Below are 10812 nucleotides of genomic sequence, written 5' to 3'. Positions count from 1 at the left end.
CTTCTTCATAGGCGTCCCATTATTCACAGGATTCCTTTCAGAAGTGTACATGAACTGGTTATTAGCAACCATGTCAATGAGCTCTTGAGCTTCTGCAGGCGTTTTCTTTAGGTGAATGGATCCACTTGCAGAAGTGTCCAGTGACATCTTTGATAGCTCAGATAGACCATCATAGAATATATCTAGGATGGTCCATTCTGAAAGCATGTCAGAAGGACACTTTTTGGTCAACTGTTTGTATCTTTCCCAAGCTTCATAGAGAGATTCACCTTCTTTCTGTCTGAAGGTTTGAACATCAGCTCTAAGCTTGCTCAGCTTTTGAGGAGGAAAGTACTTGGCTAAGAAAGCCGTGACCAGCTTATCCCAAGAGTTCAGGCTGTCTTTGGGTTGAGAATCCAACCATAATCTAGCTCTGTCTCTTACAGCAAAAGGGAAAAGCATGAGCCTGTAGACTTCAGGATCTACTCCATTAGTCTTAACAGTATCACATATCTGCAAGAATTCAGTTAAGAACTGAAAAGGATCTTCAGATGGAAGTCCATGAAACTTGCAGTTCTGTTGCATCAGAGAAACTAATTGAGGTTTCAGCTCAAAGTTGTTTGCTCCAATGGCAGGAATGGAGATGCTTCTTCCATGTAAATTGGAATTAGGTGCAGTGAAGTCACCAAGCATTCTCCTTTCATTATTATTATTTTCGCCTGCCATCTCCTCTGCCTGTTCGAAAATTTCTAAAAGGTTATCTCTGGATTGTTGTATTTTAGCTTCTCTTAATTTTCTCTTCAGAGTCCTTTCAGGTTCTGGATCTGCTTCCACAAGAATGTTCTTATCCTTGCTCCTGCTCATATGACAAGGAAGAATGGCCAGAAAAATGATAATAATAATAGAGATCCTTTATACCACAGTATAGGGATCCCTTTGTAAGTAGAAGAAGAGGGGGAGATAAAGGATGTGATGTAAAGGAAGAAACACAACTGTGAGGATTGGAATGTGAGATGAGATGTTAGGACATGAATGAATAAATAGAATGAGATGGGGGAGGAATAATTTTCGAAAATTTTTTTGAAAAAGAGTTAGTGATTTTTGAAAATTGGTTTTTGAAAATTAGTTAGTATTTTTCGAAAATTTTTGAATTCAAAAATAAAAAATAAAAATAATTAGTTAATTAAAAAGAAATTTTTTTGAAAAAGAGGGAGATATTTTCGAAAAATGAGAGAGAGAGAGTTAGTTAGGTGGTTTTGAAAAAGTTAAGAAACAAACAAAAAGTTAGTTAGTTAGTTGAAACAAATTTTTGAAAAGATAAGAAGTTAGGAAGTTAGAAAAGATATTTTTGAAAAGATATTTTTTTGAAAAAGATAAGATAAGAAGATATTTTTGAAAAGATATGATTTGAAATTAGTTTTGAAAAAGATTTGATTTTTAAAATCACAATTAATGACTTGATTCATAAGAAATCACAAGATATGATTCTAGAACTTAAAGTTTGAATCTTTCTTAACAAGCAAGTAACAAACTTCAAATTTTTGAATCAAAACATTAATTGATTAGTTATTTTCGAAAATTTGGTATAAAAATAAGAAAAAGATTTTTGAAAAATATTTTTGGAATTTTCAAAAATAACTAAGAATTTTGAAAAAGATTTGATTTTTGAAAAAGATTTTGAAAAAGATAAGATTTTCAAATTGAAAATTTGATTTGACTCATGAGAAACAATTTGATTTTAAAAATTTTTGAAAAAGTCAATCCAAATTTTCGAATTTGATGAGAGAAAAAGGGAAAGATATTTTTTTGATTTTTGAATTTTTATGATGAGAGAGAAAAACACAAAAAAAAAATGCAATGCATGAAATTTTTAGATCAAAACATGTGATGTATGCAAGAATGCTATGAATGTCAAGATGAACACCAAGAACACTTTGAATGTCAAGATGAACATCAAGAACATATTTTGAAAAATTTTTTTAATGCAAAGAAAACATGCAAGACACCAAACTTAGAATTCTTTAATGCTTACGCACTAAGAATTCAAGAATGCATATGATAAACATGAAAAGACACAAAACAAAAAATCATCAAGATCAAACAAGAAGACTTACCAAGAACAACTTGAAGATCATGAAGAACACTATGAATGCATGATATTTTCGAAAAATGCAAGATGCATATGCAAGTGACACTAAACTTATAATGTGACTCAAGACTCAAACAAGAAACAGAAAATATTTTTTATTTTTATGATTTTCTAATTTTTTTGGATTTTTATTTATATTTTTCGAAAATTATATGAAAAAAGAAAAAAATAAGGATTCCAAAATTTTTAATATGAATTCCAGGAATCTTGCCATGTTAGTCTAAAGCTTCAGTCCAGGAATTAGACATGGCTCACTAGCCAGCCAAGCTTTCAATGAAAGCTCCAGTCCAAAACACTAGACATGGCCTATGGCCAGCCAAGCTTCAGCAGGTGATCGTGGATCAACAGCGGGTAGATCAGGAACAGTAGCAGGTGGATTAGCTCCAACTAGCTTGCTCTTGATAACCAATTGCAAGCCTCAGTCCAAACGAATTTAGACATGGCTTTACAGCCAGCCAGGATGCAACATATAATTACATGGGCTAGAGTGATTAGTTGAATACCAATCCCAAAGTAGTTTGGGTATGGCTTTACAGCCAGATATGATTCAACATATTTCATGAAACACTAGAATTCATTCTTAAAAATTTTGAAGCCATAGAATAATTTATTTTTGAAAACATTTTTATTTTTTTCGAAAATAGATGAGAAAATTTTAGAAATATTTTTGAAAAATTTTTGAAAAAAAAATAAAAAGAAAATTACCTAATCTGAGCAACAAGATGAACCGTCAGTTGTCCAAACTCAAACAATCCCCGGCAACGGCGCCAAAAACTTGGTGCACGAAATTGTGATGTCCAGGCTCGAACAATCCCTGGTAATGGCTCCAAAGCTTGGTGCTTTGATCTTAATTCATAATTGTCACAACTTCGATACAACTAACCAGCAAGTGCACTGGGTCGTCCAAGTAATACCTTACGTGAGTAAGGGTCGAATCCCACAGAGATTGTTGGTATGAAGCAAGCTATGGTCACCTTGTAAATCTCAGTCAGGCAGATATAAAGTGATAATGGTGTTTTCGAATATTATATAATAAAATAGGGATAGAGATACTTATGTAAACATTGGTAGGAATTTCAGATAAGCGAATGGAGATGCTTTTCGTTCCTCTGAACCTCTGCTTTCCTGCTATCTTCATCCAATCAGTCTTACTCCTTTCCATGCCTGGCTTTATGTGATACATCACCACTGTCAATGGCTACTTTCGGTCATCTCTCGGGAAAATGATCCAATGCCCTGTCACGGCACGGCTAATCGTCTGGAGGCATCACCCTTGTCAATGGCTTCATCTTATCCTCTCAGTGAATAATATGCTCACGCACCCTGTCACGGCACGGCTATTCATCTGTCGGTTCTCGATCATGCTGGAATAGGATTTACTATCCTTTTGCGTCTGTCACTAACGCCCTGCAATCGCGAGTTAGGAGCTCGTCACAGTCATTCAATCATTGAATCCTACTCGGAATACCACAGACAAGGTTTAGACCTTCCGGATTCTCTTGAATGCCGCCATCATTCTAGCTTACGCCACGAAGATTCTGGTTAGGAGATCTAAGAGATATTCATTCTAGCTTAATTCATGTAGAACGGAAGTGTTTGTCAGGCACGCGTTCATAAGGGAGAAGGATGATGAGCGTCACACATAATCATCACCTTCATCACGTTCTTGGGTGCGAATGGATATCTTAGAAGCGAAATAAGAAGAATTGAATAGAAAACAGTAGTACTTTGCATTAATCTTTGAGGAACAGCAGAGCTCCACACCTTAATCTATGGAGTGTAGAAACTCTACCGTTAAAAATACATAAGTGAAGGTCCAGGCATGGCCGAGATGGCCAGCCCCCTAAAACGTGATCAAAGGATCATAAGGTAATCCAAAGATGCCTAATACAATAGTAAGAGGTCCTATTTATAATAAACTAGTCACTAGGGTTTACATGAGTAAGTAATTGATGCATAAATCCACTTCCGGGGCCCACTTGGTGTGTGTTTGGGCTGAGCTTAAGTGTAGCACGTGCAGAGGCCATTTGTGGAGTTGAACGCCAGTTTCTGTGCCAGTTTGGGCGTTCAACTCTGGTTCTGGATCCTTTTCTGGCGCTGGACGCCAGATTTGGGCAGAAGGCTGGCGTTGAACGCCAGTTTACGTCATCAATGCTTGGCCAAAGTATGGACTATTATATATTGCTGGAAAGCCCTGGATGTCTACTTTCCAACGCAATTGGAAGCGCGCCATTTCGAGTTCTGTAGCTCCAGAAAATCCACTTTGGGTGCAGGGAGGTCAGAATCCAACAGCATCAGCAGTCCTTTTTCAACCTCTGAATCTGATTTCTGCTCAAGTCGCTCAATTTCAGCCAGAAAATACCTGAAATCACAGAAAAACACACAAACTCATAGTAAAGTCCAGAAATGTGAATTTATCATAAAAACTAATGAAAACATCCCTAAAAGTAACTAGATCCTACTAAAAACATACTAAAAACAATGTCAAAAAGCGTATAAATTATCCGCTCATCACCAGTGCTCCCTAACTGGCGTTCAATGCCAGTTTTTTTGCTAGGATGGGTGTTAAACGCCTAGTGAGGACTTCATCACTGGCGTTGAATGCCAGGCTTGCTGCCATTGTGGGCATTGAATGCCCAGTGAAGGATCCTTAACTGGAATTCAACACCTTCCCATTCTCCTCCAATTCGGCTTCTTCATCCATGGTTATGCCCTTGTACTCTTCTCTAGGATTAACCTCAGTGTTACTGGGAAGAGTGTCAGGAGGAATCTCAGGGATCTTTTTGCTCAGTTGACCAACCTGTACCTCCAACTTTCTAATGGAGGACCTTGTTTCATTAATAAAACTATGAGTGGTCTTAGTGAGGCTGGAGACTAGAGTAGTTAAGTCAGAGAGACTCTGCTTAGAGGTCTCCATATTCCCTTGAGAGGATGGGAATGGTGGTCTGTTATTGGACTTATTCTGGTTCCTACCACCTTGATTGAAACCTTGCTGAGGTTTTTGATGATCCTTCCATGATAGGTTAGGATGGTTCTTCCATGAAGGATTGTAAGTGTTTCCATAGGGTTCTCCCATATAATTCACCTCCTCCATGGTGGGTTGATCAGGATCATAAGCTTCTTCTTCAAGAGAAGCTTCTTGATTTCTGCCAGGTGCAGTTTGCATCCCAGTGAGATGTTGAGAGATCATGTTGACCTGTTGGGTCTAGATCTTATTCTGAGCCAGGATGGTATTCAGAGTCTCAAATTTATGAACTCCTTTCTTCTGAGAGATTCCATAGTTTACAAGATTCCTTTCAGAGGTGTACATGAATTGGTTATTTACAACCATCTCAATGAGTTCTCTAGCTTCTGCAGGCATTTTCTTTAAGTGAAGAGATCCATCTGCAGAGCTATCCAAGGAAATCTTGGATATCTCAGACAGGCCATCATAGAACACGCCTATGAGGGACCACTCTGAGAGCATGTCAGGAGGACATCTCCTGATCTGCTACTTGTATTTTTCCCAGGCTACATAAAGGGATTTACCTTCTCTTTGTATGAAGGTTTGAACTTCCACTCTAATCTTGCTCATCCTTTGAGGAGGAAAGAACTTAGCCAAAAAGAATTAACCAGCTTTCCCAAGAATCAAGACTCTCTCTTGGTTGGGCATCTAACCAAAAAACTTAGCTCTATCTCTTAAAGCAAAGGGGAAAAAGCATCAGCTTATAGACTTCAGGATCAACTCAATTAGTCTTTACAGTATCATAGATCTATAAAAATTCTGCTAAGAACTGATGTGGATCTTCCAGTGGAAGTCCATGAAATTTGCAGTTCTGCTGCAGAAGAGAGACTAACTGAGGCTTAAGCTCAAAATTGTTAGCTCCAATGGTAGGTACAACAATGCTTTTGCCATAAAAGTCAGAGGTAGTCATGATGAAGTCACCAAGGACCTTTCTAGGCTCCTCTTGTGGTTCAGCCATGTCCTCAAATTCTTGTTCAAAACTTTCTGAAAGGTCTCTTCCGGAGTGTTGTGCTTTAGCTTGTTGTAAACGCCTCCTTAGAGTCTTCTCAGGTTCAGGATTATGAGTTAAGAGGGGCTCTTTATCCCTGTTTCTAGTCATAAACAAGAAGAAAAGAAAGAAGAGAGACTAAGTGAAGAAGAAGTGAAGAAGTAGAGATGGAAGGAAAATCACAAGAGAGCTTTCTATGCCAATTGGCAAAAAACTCCAAGTGAGATGTGAAGAAAAGAAAAAAGATAAAGAAGTTGAGGTAGACCAAGTGAAGAGATAGGGATAGGAGAGTTTTGAATAATTAGAGATGAGGAGAGAAGAGATATAAATAGAAAAAGTAAATAAGAAATAAAATATTTTTGTTTTTATTTAATTAATTAATTAAATTAAGTTTGCAAAAATTATGTTAATAATTTAAAAAGAATTTAAATTTTAAATGTAAATTTCGAAAAAATAAAAGAGAGAGAAGAGAGAGAAATTTTCAAAAATTGAGAGAGATGAGAGTTAGTTAGGTGGTTTTGAAAAAGAAGTGAGAGAAATAGGAGAAGTATTTTCGAAAATTAAGAATAGAAAAGTTAGTTAGGAGGTTTTGAAAAAGAGAGAAGAGAGAAGAATAGAAGTGATTTTTGAAAATTGAGAGAGGGAAAAGTTAGTTAGGTGGTTTTGAAAAATAAGAGAGAGAATATAAGTTATTAATTAAGAAAAGATAAAAATAAGAAAAATGAAAATAGAGATAAGATAAGAAAAGATTTAAATTTAAAATAAGATAAAAATTAAGATAAGAAAAGATTTTGAAATTAGAATTAGAAATTAGAAAAAGATAAGATATGAAATTAAAAAGATTTGAAATTGATTTTAAAAAGATAAGATTTTGAAATTTGAATTTTGAAAAAGATAAGATAGGATTTTTAAATTTTGAAAAAGATATGATAGGCTTTGAAAGAGATAAGATTTTTGAAAAAGATGTGATTTTTAATTTTGAAAATTTTGATTTTTGAAAACTTGACAACTAAGATAAGATAAGATAAAAATTTGAAATTGAAATCTGAATTTTATTTTAGAATTTTCAAAAAAATGGTTAAAAATTTTGTTAGAAAATATATTCTTTTGATTTTTGAATTTTATGATGAAAGAGAAAAACACAAAAATGACACAAGACTTAAAATTTTTAGATCTAGCACCCTTGTTTTTCAAAAATTTTTGGAGGGAAACACCAAGGGACACCAAACTTAAAAATTTTAAGATCAAAACACATGCAAGACTCAAGAACACCTTGAAGACTCACAAGAACACAATGAACAAAATTTAAAGACTCAAAGAACATAAAAAGAACACTAAACTTAAAATTTTTAGAAAATTAGACACAAATTTTTGAAAATTTGAAGAAAAATAAAAAGAAAACACCAAAAAACTTGACACAAGGTTAAACCAAAGAAAAATTATTTTTGAAAAATTTTTGAAAGGAAGACTCAAAGAACACGAAATTACCAAGAACATAGACACATTCAAAGAACAAAGATTAAACAAACAAAATAAAAATATTTTTGAAAAGATTTTTGTGATTTTCAAAAATTTGAAGAAGAGTAAAATAAAAATAAAAGACTCAAAGACTCAAACCAAGAACACAAATCAAACAAAGAAAAGAAAAATATTTTTGAAAAAGTTTTAGGAAGTTTTCGAAATAAAGATTTGAAGGAAAAGAAAATAAAAGACTTTAATAAAAGTTATACTCTTTCAAAAAACAGAGACTCAACAAGAACATAACAAAGACTGTAACTAATAACACAAATTAAACAAAGAAAAGAAAAATATTTTTGAAAAGGTTTTAAGAATTTTCAAAAATTGAAGAAGAAGAAAACAAAAATTAAAGATTCAATTAAAATAATGTAAAGCAAACTTACATAATCTAAGGAGCAAAACAATCCGGCAGTTTGTCCAAACTCAACAATCCCCGGCAACGGTGCCAAAAACTTGGTGCACGTGTACGCAAACCCCACACTGTTCGTACAGCAGCAGTACCAGCAAGTACACTAGGTCGTCCAAGTAATACTTGAGCGAGTCAGGGTCGATCCTACGAGGATTGTGGCTTGAAGCAAGCAATGGTTGCCTTGTAGGTCTTAGTTAGACAGAATCAGAAGGTTGATAGATTAGAGGAAACTATTCATAATTTGTATTTGTAAAACAAGTGTTTTAAGGGATTTGAATAGAGTTGAGAGTCGGAGTTGCTTTGTCTTTCTGAATGAACTCTGGTATTACTGTCTTCCTTGCTTGTGAATGATCTTCTTCTATGGCAGGCTATAAATGATCAAAGCCATTACCCGTGGTCATTGATCTCCTCTGCTACAGGTCAAACGCCATTGTCAGTGGTCAGTCAATCTGATGGAGGGTGAAGCTCTAGCAAGTCATTCTCTTGGCAATCCTACTTAAAGCGCCACAGACAAGGTCAAATCTTTCAGATCAGAGAGCACTGCTTCTATGGATTCTAGCCTATACCATGGAGACCCTAATCTCCCCAGAAATCGGCTGAACTGGTGTCTCAAGAAGTCTACAACGAAATCGTGGATTAACCGTCTGAGAGATGTATAAACATAATTGTTGGCTCGTGCTTTCCGGCCAAGTATTCACACGAACCCAAGTAGACGTGGGTGTTTGTTAGGCACGTTTGTCTTAATGTGATGAACAGAGCTAATTTTTCAGATCATCCTGCTCACCACGATGAAGATCGGGATATACATCTTAGACATAGATCAAACACAGATCGAAGAAGAAACAAACATACTTTTATTCATTCATAGGACTCAGCAGGGCTCCTCCCCTCAACCTAGGAGGTTTAGAAATTCATACTGAAAGTAAAAATAATACAAAACTCAAAAATAGCATAAAGTTCTCTAATGATTATGAAAAATACACTTTAAATACTAAATAGGTGACTAGTAAGGGTAAAACAGTCTATTTAGTGCAAAAATCCACTTCTGGGGCCCACTTGGTGAGTGTTTGGGATGAGCTTTGATGAAATTCATGTGCTTAGGCTTCCTTGGGCGTTGAACTCCAGTCCTGGTACCTTTTTGAGTGTTGGACTCCAGCTTGGAATCCCTTTTTGGCGCTGGATGCCAGAACTGGTAAGAAAACTGGCGTTGAACACCAGTTTTGGGCCTTCTAATCCAAAGCAAAGTATGGACTATGATATATTGTTGGAAAGCTCTGGAAGTCAGATTTCCATAGCCATTTCAAGCACTCCATTTGGACTCCTATAACTCCAAAAAATCCCTTCCGAGTGCAGGTAGGTCAGATCTGGATAGCATCTGTAGTGCTTTCTCTATCTCTGAATCAGACTTCTGCTCCAGCTCCCCAATTTTAGCCAGAAAATACCTGAAATTGTGCAGAAACACAAAAACTTATAGTAGAATCCAAAAATGTGAATTTAACACTAAAACCTGTAAAAACTTAATAAAAACTAAACAAAAACTATATGAAAATGATATCAAAAAGCATATAAAATATCCGCTCATCAATCATCAATCAGCCTTATGAAACAAACACATATCATAGCTAACATTCTCAAGATTAAATATCAAAATAGAGATAGAATAGAGGCTGCCATTTTTAAAACAGAGTCAGTTAAAACAGAGGTAGCAATTTTTCAGTTCATTTTTCTTCTTTCTTTTAGGCAGCCGTTTTTAGCAGCAATTTTCAATTCATTTTTCTTCTTTCTTTTCTCCCCCTTTTGTCATCAAAGAGGTATCCTGTAGAGAAAACATTAGTAAAAAAACTAAGCAACCATATTATATAATAGTCTAGGTTTATTACATTCATCCAAAATAAGCAATTTTTAAGAAACGCATTGTCTAAAAAGCCAGAAAATATTAAAGCAAAGTTCCAACAAACTGAAGTCCAGAATCTAAGTTCAACAACAAACTATCAAGCATTCATCAGCAGCAGCAGCAAGGGACAAAACCTAAGCATTAGAATCCTCTTCTTCAGTGCCCAAGATGTCTTCTTCTCTCTTGGACAGTACTTGATCTTCATCCATTGAATCAAGGTGCTTCAAAAGTACCTTAATCCTATCTTGGGATTTAATGAAAGATTTCTCAGTTTGAATTGCAATATTTTGAGTTTGTTTGCTTGATTGGACCATCTGTTTGGTCATAGACACAAACTCTTGAAGGACATCTTTGATTACACCAATAATCAAGTACTTATGGGAGTCAAAAGTACAATCTATTGAAGGTGAGAGAAGGCTTTCATCTTCACTTTCATCCAAAACGGGATCCTTAGAGATCTTAGGACCCTTGCTTTTGGTTTGTTTTGTTGCACCACAACTTTTTAGTGAGGACACTTTGTTTTCTACAGGCTCATTACTCATATCAATTGAAAAATATTCAAAAATGAAGTCAGAAACATTCCATAAGGCACAGAAACATTTTTGTCACTTTGAACACAGTCAAGCATATGACGGATCATAAGATAAGCAAATAAAATAGGAGCAAGATTCAGAATTGCATACAACACTAAGATATCACAGATGGTAACTTTCTAGTATGATCCACTTTGGGGAAGAATTATGTGAGTGATGATTCGGTGGAGTTGGTCTCTAATAGGACCTAGAGCCTTATGAGTGGGAATCATACCATCCATAAGTGAAAATTTTTCACAAATGCTAGCCAAGGCATCCTGATGAGAGATACCTAGATG

At 35.4% G+C, this 10812-nt stretch overlaps 1 non-coding gene across 1 annotated transcript; it reads left to right on the top strand.

The window, feature by feature from the left end:
• The first annotated feature begins 201 nt into the window (after window positions 1–201).
• LOC148548973 (small nucleolar RNA R71) lies at window positions 202–309 on the top strand. Its single transcript, XR_015898280.1, has one exon. It is a non-coding gene; the product is annotated as a small nucleolar RNA R71 (small nucleolar RNA).
• The last annotated feature ends 10503 nt before the right edge of the window (window positions 310–10812 follow it).

This window comes from Arachis ipaensis, chromosome B8 (assembly GCF_059453495.1).
Source record: "Arachis ipaensis isolate K30076 ecotype BB chromosome B8, ASM5945349v1, whole genome shotgun sequence".
Taxonomy (NCBI): domain Eukaryota; kingdom Viridiplantae; phylum Streptophyta; class Magnoliopsida; order Fabales; family Fabaceae; genus Arachis; species Arachis ipaensis.
Note: the sequence above shows the minus strand (reverse complement) of the source record. Positions and strands in the feature narration are given on the sequence as shown.